Below are 17,736 nucleotides of genomic sequence, written 5' to 3' on the forward strand. Positions count from 1 at the left end.
TTCACTAGCTATAAGGCTGGAATGGATTTGTCCAGCCTCTCAAAAGATATTTGCCCTTGCATTTGTTCATTACCTCAAGCTTAGAGTGAGGATGGGGGCTTAAATGTTAGTCTATGACCTGTACAAACATTTCTCTCATATCTCAGGTGCTGTGGGCAAGGAGAGAGCTGTCAGAGCTGCGAAAGGGATGACAAGAAAACAGTATTGTGATATCATCCATGGCATTGGTTAGAGTTCATTGTGCCTTCGACCACATCATCATGTCTTAAGTTAGTTTTCAATATCTGTTTCTCTCTGTATTATTTCAGGCACACACATTAATAGTGATTTAATGTATGTAGTAGTTTTAATCAAACATTAAAATTCAGCGCTATATGTTACATGACACATGATTAGAGTGCAAAGGCACACATACTGTACTTCGGATCCTTGGCACAGCACAAACAAGGAACCTTGAGGAATTGCCAAGGTGAATAGACATTGTTGAAGTGCCTCATTGAGTATGTTATATCGCTGGTCTCAATACTGGGTTTACACTAAACGAATTTCTCTAGTTGTTTTGGATCTGACCGGTATAATAAATCAAAATGTATTCTCGTCCTCCATTCACCTCTAATATTTATTATTGCATCTAAGGTTCAATGCTTTTAGAGTAATGTATTTAGAAATATCATTATCTATTCACCCCCTTTTTATGTGTTGTTTGATTATGAATTTGTGTTGGAAGTATTGTTCTTCTTGACATCCAGCCTGTTTCATCACTGATAGGCTTGAGTTTTATTGAACAGAATGATCAGGTTTAAAAAAATGAATAGATGCTGTGAAAACTGGAATGATATAAGTGCATGACATTGTTTAAAGGGGTAGCAAGACTCAGGTTCCATAATATTTTAATCAATAGTTCTCTCCTGTTTCAAAAAGTAAAGACAGTACCTTTATTTATGTAACAAAGAAAGTGTTTTTCAGAATGTAAAAATAATGAGAAACTTCAAATAATTCTGAAAAATTAAGCATAAATGAAAAGAGTACTCGTGTACATTGAAGGTATACTGTAAAGTAGTGCATCTCTAAGAGGGGCCCCCAACATTCCCTTCAGAGAACAAGGCTTTTAAATGTGTATACAGTAGTTGGTACTCAATCTGGTAAGCTAATTAAAATACAAGCCACATATTTTTAGAATAAGGTATAATCCCCAAGGATATGGACGAAATTGAAAATGATAAAGATGTTTCTTTTTGAAGGGGTGTTTTTTTTTTTTTCTCTCTCTCGCTTGATGAAGACTAAAATACTACAAGAAAGCAAGGTTCTATGTCAGCAAAAACGCAGGCCCAAACACATTCATACAGCACAGAAGAACTAATACTGGCATTGGCAAACGTTTGGAGAGATGCACGTGGTGGTACTCAATCATAGAAGGCTTTTAATAGCCTTTATCAGATGAAGACAAGCAAATGCAGGCATTTTATTACATACATCCTTTCACTTGTACCCCCCATCTATGCCTCAAACCATTAAATACAACAGAGAGAAGGCATTATCAATTCTACCCATTTAATTATTCAAATGTGGCATCATCCTCTGTGTTGCCTGTGTTGTCAGGAGTCTGATGCACATAGATCTCAACATACTGTACCTGAATTAAAGATGTCAGCCGTTAACCTTTGTAAATCCAAGTTATATGTAAACGTTTGACCTCCTCTGGAGCTGGCGGTTCCAAAGTACACTTTTGCTTTTGTTTCTTTGGCTGGATAATAAATGAATAAATAAAGTTACTGAATCGAAACAGAAAAAGCATGCTTAACCCAATTCTGCTCTCTGTTCTGAAATACCAAGTTCTAAATAAACTTTTAACCTCCTATGGAGCCAGCAGCACGAAAGAATACTTGTTTTTTGTTTCTTTGGCCCAACAAAGTAAATAAATCAATAAAGATTAATAAAATTGAAACACAGTAAAAGCATGCTAAAACTAAATAAAATGTCTTTTCTGAAACTTGTCTTCCTATATAGTCATCAAGGTTATATATTCATGGTACAGTGTCATGATAAAGGGGCAAACGCCAGTCTGGGAAAATGGGTCCTGAAAACGCTTTAAAGGGAACCACTGATAGAAAGACATGTATTTCTTAAAAGATAAATGTTAGTACGAGTAATACGAATTTGATATTAAAACCCCTCTTAATGTTTTTGTTTTAGTAAAATTTGTAAAATTATTTTAACTAGTAGGTTGCCATTGTTGTTGACGACGCACGGCTGTGACCTCACATGGGTACACTGCCGAGCTTCCCACAGTGTGACTCTTTAAATACATAAACATGTCGTCGGTTCTGCCCTTCCAATTTGAACCCGAGCGGAATATTAATGAGAAGGACAGCCCTGTCGATATTTTTTTACAGAACGAGCAGCAAAAGCAAAATTCACAGGAAAGACGGTATGAGACGAGTAGCGTACATGTGTCAAGTTCGCTACTGACAGCTAGCACTCTCCTGCTCTAGTGACAAAGCAGGAGACTGATGTCAGAAAAGGTTTGCAGATCTTCACAGTAACCTATTGTGTGATCCAATTTATTCCAATATTATTATGGAGATAGTTAGCATGTCGTGTGCTTTACATATAATTATGGTATACAGTGAAACACAGCAGTTTGATTATGCTTTGCATCACAGCACAAAAAAAACGTTGATGCAGTCTACTGAGACGTCTAATGACGGCTTACCTTATTTTTGTCACGTAAAAGCGCCGTCCACGTCAATGACTATCCTGCCGGTGTTCTCAGTTTTTCAGATGTTGCTCCAGAAGTTTTCTCCCCAGTGAATAAGCGACTTTGCCTGGATTTTTTCATTTGCCTGCCGCCCTGGTTTTTGGAATCCTCTACAATGTGCAGGTATTTGAGTGCATTATTATTTTTCACCTTGCTTATACGGCTTCTCACCACGGGTTTCAGTTTTTTTTTTCTTCTATTGTTTCCCTTTTCGCGATCTTGTGTTTTTTTTTTGTGTGTTCAATAAACCCTTGTACGCGATGCGTCTGTATTTGTTGACTGCATCAACATGTTTTGGTGCTGTGATCAAACTGCTGCGTTTCAATACATACCCTAATCATATGTAAAGCACATGACAGGTCTGGAAGCTAACTATTTCCATAATAATATTGGAATAAGTTGGATCACACAATAGTTTACCGTGAAGATCTGCAAAAAATTTTTTGACATCACTCTCCTGCTCTGTCACCAGAGCTGGAGAGTGCCAGCTGTCACTAGCGAACTTGACACATGTAAGCTACTCGTCTCATCTGTCTTCCCTGTTCATTTTTCTTTTTCTGCTTGTTTTGTGATATATTGATAGGCCTGTCCTTCTCATTAATATTTCGCTGAGGTTTAAATTGGAAGGGCAGAACCGACGAAAAATTGATGTAGTTTAAAAGTGACACTGTGGAATCCGGCAACGTCCGCATGTGATGTCACTGCCCTGCGATGTCAACAACAATGGCGACATACTAGTGAATTTTTTTTTTTAATTTTACAAATTTTATTAAAACGGAAGCTTTAAGAGGCGTTTTAAAATCAAATTATTATAACTTGTACTAACATTTATCTTTTAGGAATTACATGTCTTTCTATCCTTGGTACCTTTTAAAAAAGTTGCAGTGTCAGAAATTGCCACTGGGGGCGAGTTGCAAATAAGACAAATATTGCATTGAATGCCATTATAAACCTATGAAAAATTATTCCAAAACCTCAATTTTGAAAAATCGGTCAATGTAACGCATTTTGCTCACATATGAAATATCTTTCATCAGGGGCATATAGTTTATATATTGATTGCTAATCTGATTTGTGGGTGTGGTGGGGTGGGGGAATGGCGGCGATAAATAATAGGAGAGACACATCCAGTGAGGTTGCCTGAAGCCATAGAGAGGAGCTGCAATCTGTCTGGCACTAGCTGCAAATATTTTCAACAGGGCAAAGAGTGCAAATAGAAGTGACACACACGCACCACACACACAGAAAACCCTCCAAGCATTGCTAGAGCAATACTGAATCAGTCTCTTTCACATTATGCTTTAATTGGCAGGAGGCAGAGCAATGCTATCACTTACCCTGTCACTGGGCAATTGTTATGGTTAATGACAGTGGTGTGTATGGTTATATGGGTTTGTCTGAGGGGCTATTTGTGTTTTTGTGTTACTATCTTTCTGGGAAACTCCAGGCAGCAGATGGAACCTAACTTAATTGCGTGTGTGTGTTATAGGTGGAGGTTGAAGCAGACCTCGGGCTTGTTTGCAAATCCTAAGTTTAAACCGCTCCCTGGCTTGCTGCTGGTACCATACTGTGTTCCATCCCTATCTACAATACCTTGACTCGCTCTGTTCAACTCAAGCTTACTTGCTTGGGTCAGCACATACATCCTCAACCTCAACAGTATGTCATAATGCATATTTTGGCATCAATCAAACATTTCTAATTACGGTCTTCGATCAACTATGAGCAGCTGGGAAAGTCTGTGATCTTCCCTTGTGTGCTCATCTAACCAGCTGCAGCAGTTCCTCCTGTCTCAGTGCCAAATTAAAGCATTTTACGAGGCAGTGAGAACATGAAACAACTATACTTGATAAAATGGGTGAGTTCAGTTTAACTTTTATCCGGGCCATTGCCAGTGTGGTTTTGGTGGCAAATATTCACATCACTAACTCATGTTTTAATTCGCTATTATTGAATTGTTGAGAGGGGACAACTCATGAAACTGGTTTATGTACAATAAATCACATATACAATATACTATGTATTTTAAATAATCTTGCCCAGTAGGAATGCTATAGATCAGGGGTCCCCAAACTAAGGCTTACTATGGCTTTTTCTGTGAAGAAAGGGTTATTTGGTTATTATCTATTAAATTAATAGTGTTATTATTATATTATATTATATTATATTATATTATATTATATTATATTATATTATATTATATTATTCATTCATTTTCCATGCCGCTTATTCCTCACGAGGGTCGCGGGGGTGCTGGAGCCTATCCCAGCTAACTTCGGGCAGTAGGCAGGGGACACCCTGAATTGGTTGCCAGCCAATCGCAGGGCACAAGGAGACACACAACCATTCACGCACACACTCACACCTACGGACAATTTAGAGTGTTCAATCAGCCTACCATACATGTTTTTGGGATGTGGGAGGAAACCGGAGTTCCCGGAGGAAACCCACGCAGGCACGGGGAGAACATGCAAACTCCACACAGGAAGGCCGAAACCTGGGATTGAACCCTTGATCTCAGAACTGTGAGGCAGACGTGCTAACCATTCAGCCACCGTGCCGCCCTATATTATATTATATTATATTATATTATATTATATTATATTATATTATATTATATTATATGTATTTATTTTATTTACTTTTGTTCCGTGAAGAATCCAGAAAGGGTTGTTTAATTGTGGCTTTCTGAAAAACAATACATTTTTACATTTAGGCACTCCTGCAATCATCATACTTTTTCTGTTACAAACTGACCCCGGCCCCTCATCAGAGAAGGGAAAAGTTATGTGGCTCTCACAGGAAAAAGTTTGGGGACCCCTGCAATAGATTTGATTACTTACCATTACTAATCAAGGAGTGGTTAACTTCGAGCCCCTAAAAGGGTCGTGTGAATTTCACTTTAGCCTATAAGTACTACTGTCCTGCCTTGCTCATTGGGAGCTTGGTTATATCACATCTTGAAAGTTGTGGATTGACTGCTATAGTTTGTTTTGTGAAGCAATATTGAGCAAGATACTGACCAAGCCTAGTTGCTCCTTCTGTTGTCTCCATACCATTTGCTAATAAAAAAAAATAAATAAATAAATAATCCAGTCATAATTTTGTCATTGAGTGAATGACGTAAAATTGTAAAGGTACTTTGAACATGTTACAGAAGGAAAGGAAATTTGTACTACTGTAAGTAAAGCTAATTTAATAAAGTATTAAATTGAAACCAAACAAGGTGATTAAAACTGCACAAAACACACGGGGTAGCTAGATATTCAGGTTACACGAGGGACTAGGACACAATTGAATGTGTCAGCAGAATGTGGCAAGTCAGACAGGAGACATATGGCAAAATGCCAGTAGTGGGCTGTTAAGCACCATCTGACAGTAACACATGCACATGATCAGAGGACAATTCAGACACATCTGTCTCGCCATCCATCCCATTCAGCTTTCCCCCACTATTTCAATAAAAAGATACAGTAATAGAAGAAAATATGTAACCAGTGTGTTTCAATTATATTGGCTCACTTTCACAGATAACCCCCAAAAATGAATATGATTAGGTCTTATTTAGTTTAACCATACTTGAAATGATTAACCCCATTAATTGGCTTACTCACCTCGTTTCTTGCTTCCATGTCAATTTTCTCTGACACGTGCACGTGTTTGGTCTTGATGAAACCAAAGCATAACCGGATGCTTGGTCTCCAATTTCTTCCCAATTCAGAGTAAGGGTAAAAATAAATAGATAAAAAGTATGATTTATTTTTGCAAAAGGGCAACACAATAAACAGAACAAATATGAACAATCAAAATATAAATGAACAAGGAAAAAAAAAAAATCACATTTTCAAAAAAATTCCCCCTTTTATTTTCTTAACCTGTCCGTTTCAGCTGCTTGGACACAGAGAAGAGGAATTTGAGTGCCTTTATTAGCTGAACAGTTTTAATGTGCCACATGGGAGTTTGGTGTACTCCCATTGTGGATGTTTATATTGTGTTGTTTATTTAGAGAACGCAGCTGAATAACACAGGGTTTTGGAGGACAGGGAGTTTCGAAAAACAGAGAGAGGAACAGACATAATTAAATATCCTGTATATCAGTACTTCTCAAATTGTGGGGCGCGGCCCTCCAGGGAGGCGAAAAGCGATGCTGGGGGTGGCACATGTGACTTTGGGGAACATACTTTTTTGCCGTACAAGAATAAAATGTAATTGCACATCCACTCAGTGGGTGGAAGTGGCACTCTCATTTTCAGAGTGTGCGCACTATTTCTGAACCAAACAAGAGCACACAAAAAAAGAGCACTGGAAATACAGTTATAAAGAGCTAAGATGAGGAAATATGATGAAGCGTATGTAGCGTTTTGGCTTTGACTTTTAATACAGTGGGAGATGAGGAAAGACCAGTTTGTTTACTGTGTCTAAAAATGCTTGCAACGGACAGCAGGGTGCCAAATCAATTAAGACCCCAGTCACATTGATAAGCTGCTTTTTTTTTTTTTTTCAGCGAAAACACGCAAATTATTGCCAACAATCATCCCACTTTGTTAGTGTTACATTAGTAAACCATAGCGCAATTTAGAGCATCATATTTGGTGGCATACCAAGCAGTTCAGTGCAAAATAACCCCACACAACAGGAAAGTAGCTGATACTGCCTGCAGTAAAAATTAAAACTGTCCCTCTGTCCAATGAAATTGTTGATGTTGTTCGATTAATTTTTATTTTATTTTATTTTTTTTCGGTCAAATTGTTTGGCTTACTCCTCCTCCTCCTCATGATCAATTTGAATTTGTTATTATTTATTGATTTTATTAAAATCTATTTTCCAGAATCAACAATCAATCAACATCCTACAATGTGTATGCCCACTCTAACATGTTTGTTAGTTATGCAGGGAGTGTGGCTGCTGCCCGGGAGCTGACAGGCAAGTCAGACGCCATCCCCACCATCACAGGGGGAAGCAAGCTTGAAGCTAATCTATGTATCTATCTCATAGCCAGTAAAGTACTATGGCACCCCAGGACCCAGAGCGTTTCCTCCGCCCATCTGAGCGATACCCGACCAGCCATCAGGGAATGGGTGATAAATTAAGTTTAGGTAAGTGTGTTATCCCACTACCTGATTGGTAACTGACATTATTTTTTTCAGTATTCGTCTCAATTCCTGCTCCTGTCACACACCAGTGTTTTTCCACTTTCCTGTTCCACTCTACTTGCCAGCCACCCCCACTTCATGAGGCCAACAGAGCTCACCTGCCGGCACACTTGAAACACATCCTAATCAGGCCAGCATAGAAGCCCTTCCAGAGCTTGTATGCATTGCCATATTGTCTTCAGCACTATGCTGGACTCTCCAGCATTTACCCGCCTGATCACACATACCGAAACCCATCTGCCAGCCAGTTGCCAGATGATCGGTAGCTATCAGCCAAATGGGAGACCGTTTTTTTCTGTTTTAATCTGGACCTCTTGGTGTTAGCCCCTGCCCAGGTAGCAAGCGCAGTCGGCCCAATTCCGGTTTAGTGCTGGCAGTGTTGGCTGCGGTCCGTCTCGGCTCAGAACCTGCTATTTTTAAATGGGCTGATGCTGGAATTCACTAATTGGCTAGGTTACTTTTCCCCATAGACGGTCCAACAAAATTTGCACGTAGGAAAACCAGCATTTTATACAGGTCCCTGATTTTAGAATGTGGACCGATGCTGGCATGTAACAATTGGCTTTCTCATTTTTCCCCTTAGATGGCCTGGCAGATTTTACAAGGATGAAAACCAGCATTTCATACAGGCGCGGTATTGACCCTCATTTTAGATTGTGGGCCGATACTGGCATGTAGCAATTGGCTTGGTCGTCTTTTCCTTCAGTCGGGTCGGCAGATTTTACATGGGGGGATAACTACCATTCCACACAGGTGCGGCATTGATCCTGACTTTAAATTGTGGGTCGATGGAGGAGGTCCTGCAGGAGCCTTGCTATTTTTCCCCCTCCTACATTTCACCAGCTGACCCAATGACATCCCCCTTACCTACAGAAGGTGTGGGGAACTTAATTTTCTCCATGCAAAGGCTTTCACCAGCATTGAACCCAACACAGTAAATGTGTTATATAGGTAATAAATCTCTAAACGACCTAAAATAGTGTTGGACCAGCAACGAACGGTTTTAACCATTTTAAATCACAGCAAGACATCAGCAGTGTGTGTGTGGTCACGCTCCCCAATTACAGGATAGAGAACAGACGGTGGAGCGATGACAGGTGCGAGGTATTACCATTCTCTCACCTACTTATGCCTGCTCATCGTTCCCACTTCTCGCCAGATCAACACTTTCGGCAACCCCATCAGTCGCGTCCAGCACCCAGGTAACAGTCGGTTAACCAGATTCCTTTCCCAGGAAATCCCTTGCCTGACTCCTTGCCCGTTCCTTCGACCAGATATTGCCTTCTAACATGTGGTAAAATGAGCCAGAATTCCTGTGCCTCTGCTGCCCTCCTCACGCTCTGCTCACTAAACTTTGTATTAAAAGCATTTCTTGTCTACTTTGGGGTCACCATTCAACGCCTCCTAACAATGGCAGATTAAGAACAATGTATGGGCCACCACTTACCCTGGGGCCCAGCTAACATCCAGCCAAAACACATTCATATCAGGGCCAGCACTCGCCCGTGGTCCCCAGCCAACATTCACCATACTTTGTTTGGGCCAGACAGAATCAGTGAGAGCCGTTTTTCAGTCAGTGGCCCATTCTTGGGCCAAGGGCCCAACCAACACTCAGTCAACATTGATGAATAGAACTGGCTCAGTACTGGTCCTGACCCATTTTGCTACCTGGTTCCTGGTGGCCCGAGGATCCTGTCTTGTCCCCCGACAACCAACTGCATTTAATTTTTTTTTTTTTTAGCTTTTTCATTGCCAGATCCGGATGATCTGCGGCCTTAGTGGCACCTAAATATTTTGTATTTTGGTGGCTGTAAACCCATTCAAGAGATTCGACTGCCCTCTCCTGTTGTGGCGTCATATGTCCCATGCCGCCTCCCAACGAGGTCTCCCATGCCCTGGCAACGCCCGGCAGGAGGTCTCCCGCTAGATATCGCTAATTTTCTGACACCACCTGGCACGGGTCACCTCCCAACAACGTCTCTTCTCTTCCGACGGCGGAAGGTCAGCGTTCAGCGGCAGTCCTGTTCAGGTGGTGCCCAGCCAGCGGCTGCCACTCCTCACTTCAGCTCATGATGTCACAAAATGTAGAACCGTATTTTTATATATTTATATATATATACAGTATGTGTGTGTATATACAGTGGGGAGAACAAGTATTTGATACACTGCCAATGGGTTTTCCCATTGGCAGTGTATCAAATACTTGTTCTCCCCACTGTATATAGTTGGAGACAAGAATAACATAACTTTTATTATCTGTGTTTCAGAACCATCTGCTAACATACCACTGGGGGGGTCATGGGCATTGTTACTTGGTTGATTTGGTTTTGTCTGTGCTGCAGATCTTAGAACGAGCTCATCTGGTGGTTGTGTGTCTGTGCCATCGACCCCTGTGTCCCCCATCTGGTTGCTACACACAATGAGCCAGCAGTGACAGCTGTTCAATCAAATCATCATAGGAGGCCAAACTCGCTCCACAAGGTTTGTTCATTTGAGTCCCACATAAAATATGCATTATTTAATATTATACTCTTGAATTTCATCTCAAATAATTAGTTCATTACATTGCATCAGCTTGATAAATGTCACACTACAGTAAGTTTAAGCAAAGGAGTAACTTATATCAGCATGAACCTCAGCTCATACTGTACATAAAAATCCAAAATGTAATCTATGACTTCCGTATAAAACATAAAACCTCTTGAGACAAACGTGAAATATTTACGCACCCTCATCAGTCAATGTTTGGGTGGAGGCATCAAACAGCACTGCACAGATTTTACAAAATGACTGCTAACCTCGCATGATCGAAAATATATAATCTGGGGAAACTACTCATTACTATCATTAATTATTGTAATGAGGGATACTGGTATACACTAGATGCCCCTATTCAGCTGTGATAGACTTCATCACCTTTGTGATCCTCACAGAGGATAAGCAGTACAGATAATGGCTGATTGTCCATTACCCATCCATTAATTTAACTCAACCCAAAAGAAGGAAATCTTACTATAAAAAACAGCCCATCAAACAAATCTGTTTTTAAACATAAATGGAGAAACCATTGAAAGAGTCTGCTCTACAAAATTCCTGGGGATCCATATTGATGAGTACCTTAATTTAAAAAAAACACATCGATGAGCTCACAAATAAACTGTCGAAATATGCTTCTCTGTTTTTTAAAATGCGATATTATATCCCACTAGCTGCACTTCTCACCCTGTATAAATCTTTATACGAACCACATTTACAATATTGTAATATCATATGGTGCATCACATTTCCAACCTATCTAAAAAAGCTTGAAACACTACAGAAAAAAGTCATACGTGCCATAACATGGTCCGGGTTCAATGCTCCAACTAAATTAATATTTCACCATCACCACCTTCTGAGGCTAAAAGAACACAACTACTTTCAAAATGCTTGCATAATGTATCAGGTCATCCATAAACTAAAGCATTAATTAAGTGATCTCATCCCAATCTATACTCCTCAGCACACATATACTACCAGAACAAAAAATCACATCACAGAGAAAAATAGAAGGCTACAGTCTATTAGCTTTGGCATTATGTGCAGAGGACCACAAATCTGGAATGAACTGGACGAAACACTTAAAATGTCACACTTTTTAAGAAAAAACTGAAAACTCACCTCTTTGCAATGTATGCTTAATATGCTATCTTTGAATAACATTACTAAGGTATCACATGTCAAATGCGATGTAATCAGAATGTTGAAATTTTCCATAGCTAATTGTATGTATGTGTATGGATGTGTGTATGTGTGTTCTGTTTGACTGAGCCCTTACTAAAAGCTTTAAATAGCTTATTCGGAGTGTCCCTTTCATGCATCTTGTCAGATTAACTGCTTGTATATATGACCATGTTCTTGTGTGTATCATGATACGATGTGTTAATAAACTGAAACTGAAATTAAACAACAATATTCTGCAATTTACCATCCACCATTTAAAGTTGTGTAGTCCACGGGAAGTTTTCATAGCATGTGAGGAATGCCAGTGTTCAAAGATAGAACTCAGGAAAGGGGAACAACAGGCGGTTTAAAGGAATTAAATATACCATGAAACACAAAAGGCATTGACTTTACTCTCCGCTCAAAGGTATATTCAGAACCGTTATCAAACTTCAAATGCCAATTATGTTGAAGATGTTTGTGTCGTCTCCCTCGGTTGTTGAAGCAGCACATTTTTATTCCCTCTTTATCCTTGCTTTTGTGTTTCATGTGCATTGACTAAAGGACACATACTTTATGACTTTGGTTCAGTCCATACATTTTTATGTTCACTGGGCAAGGCAAGGCAAATTTATTTATATAGCACAATTCAACACATGGTGGTTCAAAATGCTTTAGATCACATGGAAATCCGCCCCCCCAAAAAGATATATAAAAGTCACATTATAGTCACAGTCACATGATTAAATTATCAGGTAACACATTAAAATCAGGGACCCTTAACTAGCATCATTTTAAGTAACATTATAATAATTCATATAATCCCTTATCTAACATTGATTAATAATAAAATAATAATTAACATTAGTTAATGCATAGCCAGACAGTAACTAATGGTTAAGTACCAAAGTGCATTTTTTGCATGTAACTGTTGAAGTTAAGATGTCACCTCGAATAACTCGAGATGACATCTTCAGATGACATCTGAAGTTAAGATGTCACCTCAAATAATTCGAGATGACATCTTAACCTCAACACATGTAAAATGTGTACAAGTCTCTGGTTGCGATTGCTTCAGCTTTATTCATTTGAACTATTAATGGTTCAGCCTATCTCCTACTTGAAGGGTTACATGTGGTCCTCTTTACAATATGGGTCCAAAAAGCACTAAGTAATATTTAACTATGGATAAGGGGAGGCACTTAAGCAGTTATAATTTCTTAGGAAGAGACACATGTGCTGCACTTCACAATAAGGGTCCAAGGCTCCAAATAGTATTCGGTAGGAGTTAACTATAGTTAAGTAATAGTTAAGTAATACTTAAGAGGCACCTGTACACATATTTTAAGATTATTATTAGGTAGCTAACTTTAAATAATACCGTACTTATAGTTAGGTTTGCAGCACCCAATGACTCAAAGAGCAATATTTCCCAATTTTGGAAAAATGTATTCACTTACTGGGACCCGTATGCATTAATAACTTTGTATTAATGCACTAGTCTATATGTGGATTGGTGTTAAATATTGCATTATATCAAATTTTTAATGGTTACTTACAATAACCATTAGTTTAGTTATTGATTGTTTATGCATTAACTAATGTTAATATATTAACTAACGTTAGATAGTATAAGAATTCATATAATCCGTTGTTACTTAAACATTAGTTATTGTCTAAAAATTGATCAATTAATGTTAATTAAGGGACCCTTATTGTCACCCTTGTTATTGCAAGGGTCCTCGGGGGCCCCAGGCAACAAGCAACATGGCGCCCTTCGAGCGTGTGCAAGTAAGGGGGACAGTTGGACTTGGAGCAATAGCATATTAAATAAAAGTATAATAACTAGGGCTGTCAAACGATTGAAATTTTTAATCGAGTTAATCACAGCTTAAAAATTAATCGTAATTAATCGCAATTCAAACCATCTCTAAAATATGCCATATTTTTCTGTAAATTATTGTTGGAATGGAAAGATAAGACAAGACGGATATATACATTCAACATACTGTACATAATTACTGTATTTGTTTATTGTAACAATAAATCCACAAGCTGGCATTAACATTATTAACATTCTTTTTGTAGAGCGAGTGAAGGGGCCCCTTCAGGGAACTCAGACACAAGGCTTTCACTGGCACTGCCGCATTTGTTGCTGCGACAGTGCAGTAAAGCTGTGGGTGCTAAATCTGTTGGCCCTCTGGGGGCCCCTGCTGGCTGGGGGCCCTAGGCAATTGCCTGGTTTGCCTAATGGGACACGATGCCTCTGCTTATTGTAAAGTGTTACCAATTATCAAGATAAAAAACAGCAATTGGAACAGGAAATATAAATAAAACCAACACTACTGGTACTAGACAGTGTGCTATATTAATGTGTACTGTATTTTTTGTCACATTACTAATTTTACTTACTGATATATTAATTTGTTCTATTTATAGAACTCTGATCTACTAGTTATGAGCTATGAAAGGAGTCTTCAAGTGAACACTTCACAGTGCAAAGATGTGTTCTGTTCTGCCCTTTAATAAACTTTAAACCATCGACTCCTGAAGTTGGCTTATATTTCCCACGCATGTCGATCTTCCACTCAAAGAGTAAACCGCTGTCATGTTAAGGACAAGCATTGCGCCACAAGCACTTCCTTTAAAATCATTGTCGTTTGTTTGGAATGAAAGGAGTTAGTTCATGCCCCACCAATGCCAAATGCAAATTTCTAAATTTGCCTGCTTGAGCACATCTACGAAATTAGAAAAAAACGAGTGTAACGCCTACCTGCCAGGCACCTCAAAGCACAAATCTAGACTTCAAAACAATTATTTGCATCTTTACTACACAGAACAGGAGAAAGTGCCGGCACTGATGAGAGACTATACACGTGTCCCTTAACTAAGAAATGATAAATGCTTAAGTTAACAAACCCTAACCCTAAACCGTACCCCTATATAGGCCTATATATATTTTTTAATTTTACCAAACTATTAGTCACTTTCTGGTTATGCATTAACTAATGTTAATTAATATATACTAAATGTTAAATAAGGGATTATATAAATGATTGTAATATTACTAAAACAGTAGCTATTGTCTTAAAATGCATTAACTAATGTTAATTAGGGGACGCTCATTGTAAAGTGTTACCGATTTTTTTTCTACAAATAGAAAGTGAGAATTTAGATAATACACGGCTGTATCTACATGAGACTTTTGAAGTGTAGGCTTGCCATCTCCAGTATTTGGAGTCTTTTGAAACTGTCCAGCATTAAGAGAATTTTACAATCCACAACACATCTGAAGAACTACAGTTAAAACCATTTTAGAGAATGTCGTTGTAAAATGATCGAAACAGCATGTTATAGGTTTTAGTTTTGTGGCACTCTCTGTTTTGAGAAGTGTAGATGGTCAAAATGCATTTAAGTAAATTATGAGCACATCGGCAGCAGTTGAAGTGTGTTTTGGTGATTCTTACTGGGTGCATTGATGAATGATGTGATATTTTAGGGAAAATGGGAAGTAATGCAGCCTCCTTTGTAAATATTTTACACCACTTAAACCGAAAGCACCTTGCTTGGCCTCAGTACGGAATCACCAGGAGACTGGGAATGGTTGGGAATGCAGCAAAGGGTGTGGGCAAGAGCGGCAAAATAGTGGATGCCCATCTTAAACTCTCAATCCAATTAACTCAGCACACTCTATGGTGTCTTGGGAAATCATTTTGAGTGAATAAAAACACCATATTGAATAACTCCATGCACTGTTGGTAAATAATGTGTGATATACTCAATATGTATAAGTGAATAATAGAGAGTGAGAGATGGAAAAAGCACTTAAGAAACATCCCCAGGTGGGAATTTGGGTGTTGACTAGACTATGAGGTGTGATTTAGAGATGGCTGAGGGTCATGACTTTCATATTCTCTCATTATTTGATAATGCTAGTTGAAAAGAAAAGATGGGCTGTGGATTTTTCTGGCTGTGATTGATTTCATTATTTATAAGTATTTGGCCTACAAGCAATTTATTTTTTTTTACATTCTCGATTTGTAAAAGGGTTGACCTAAGTCATCATGTTTCTAATTGAATCCCACAAATACAATTATCGTTAATTAAAACAGAACAGCAATATCCCTGTGTGTAATTCTGAATAATTGTGGCACATGGTTTATTGTTATTTCAACTGATGGATAGAGACAGGACTTTCATAGATCATGTCCAAGGAAAGAATAATTATTAATCATACATGTTAACAGCTGTATAAATTGGATGAATGAATGATGCACATGGCATATAAATTACTTTTCAGTCAAGCATTTTGTTTTTTTCATGAGCTACGTATATACAGTAAATACCTTTTTTGGATAGTTTTTAATGAGGCAATTATATGTGCATATTTTATTTTACATAGAAATTGTTAGTTTTATCAAAATCTAATTGCTGGATAGTTTTTTTTTTTTCATTATTCATTACATTTTATGTCTGTACAATTATTATTCGCAATAACACTTGCAGACATCTACAAGCTTAGTGGCTGTTGTGTTGACTTGTATCCCATTGAAATATATATTACGGCTGTCAAATGATTAAAATTTTTAATCGAGCTAATCACAGCTTAAAAATCAATTAATCGTAATTAATCGCAATTCAAACCATCTCTAAAATATGCCATATTTTCCTGTAAATTATTGTTGGAATGGAAAGATAGACACAAGACGGACATAAACATTCAACATACTGTACATAAGTACTGTATTTGTTTATTATAACAATAAATCCACAAGATGGCATTAACATTAATAACATTATTTCTGTTAAACGGATCCGCGGATAGAAAGACTTGTAGTTCTTAAAAGATAAATTTAAGTACAAGTTATAGTAATTTTATATTAAAAACCTCTTAATGTTTTCGTTTTAATAAAAGTTGTAAAATTTTCAATCAAAAAATAAACTAATAGCTCGCCATTGTTGACGTCGCCGAGCGTTGGCGTCACATGGGCTCCCTGCCGTTCTTCTACATTGTCTTTAACTACGTAAGATAGTGATTGAAATACACCACAAGGTGTCAATGGTGAGTTTTAAATTAATTTGAGATCTAGCCAAAGCAAAGTCTGAGTAAGTTATATGTGTATTTTGCATAGCTATTTTGATTGGGAATGCCAGTCCACATTGCATTGAGCACTTTTCTTAATGTGAAAATTATTTTTTTGAGAGATAGGAATATTATTTTTGTTATGCTTTCACTAAATAATACTGTAGCAACTTAACCGTTCCGCCCAAATGCATGATGGGAAGTTGGGCAACAATGTCTGTCAAAGGTGGCTGCAAATGGTATACAGTATGCTCTGCATTGTGTTCAATTAAGCATGTTAAAAAAAAGATCGTCTCCTGTCATTCTTCCCCACATCGTTCGCCACAATACTTATATTTGTTGTGAAAGAGTTGCCAAAGCTTAAGCCAATAACAGGCGCGGTCCAATGAACGCCTGTATTCACTCGCATTTCTCTGCCTTTTCGCTCTCAAATGTGCTAAAATGGCGTAATTGTAAACTGTTTGATGCAACACATGAATGGATCATTCCGTGTTTGCGTTAATTGCGTCAATAATTTTAACATGATTAATTAAAAAAAAAAACAAAAAAAATGCCGGTTAACGTGATAAATTTGACAGCGCTAAAATATATGTATGTATATATTTCTAAAACACACACAAAGAAACAAAAAAAAAATGTTCATTCAAAGGCAAGATGGTCAGAGGTGAAGTGTGAGTGGAAGGGTTTGTTTGTCTTATTTCGTATCGTATTTGTTTTGTAAACCACTTTGTGCTGTTGTACACTGTGAATACAGTGGGACAAATAAGTACTGTATTTAGTCAACCACCAATTGTGCAAGTTCTCCTACTTGAAAAGATTAGTGAGGCCTGTAATTGTCAACATGGGTAAACCTCAACCATGAGAGACAGAATTTTGAAAAAAAAAAAAAAAAAACAGAAAATCACATTGTTTGATTTTTAAAGAATTTATTTCCAAATTAGAGTGGAAAATAAGTATTTGGTCACCTACAAAAAAAGCAAGATTTCTCGCTGTCAAAGAAGTCTAACTTCTTCTAACAAGGTCTAACAAGGCTCCATTCG

At 38.0% G+C, this 17,736-nt stretch overlaps 1 long non-coding RNA gene across 1 annotated transcript; it reads left to right on the top strand.

Annotated features, from left to right (window-relative positions):
* The first annotated feature begins 4,203 nt into the window (after nt 1-4,203).
* Nucleotides 4,204-12,477, top strand: LOC130920796 (uncharacterized). Its single transcript, XR_009064220.1, has 4 exons — nt 4,204-4,616; nt 7,587-7,685; nt 7,758-7,854; nt 10,254-12,477. It is a non-coding gene; the product is annotated as an uncharacterized LOC130920796 (long non-coding RNA).
* The last annotated feature ends 5,259 nt before the right edge of the window (nt 12,478-17,736 follow it).

This window comes from Corythoichthys intestinalis, chromosome 8 (assembly GCF_030265065.1).
Source record: "Corythoichthys intestinalis isolate RoL2023-P3 chromosome 8, ASM3026506v1, whole genome shotgun sequence".
Taxonomy (NCBI): Eukaryota; Metazoa; Chordata; class Actinopteri; order Syngnathiformes; family Syngnathidae; genus Corythoichthys; species Corythoichthys intestinalis.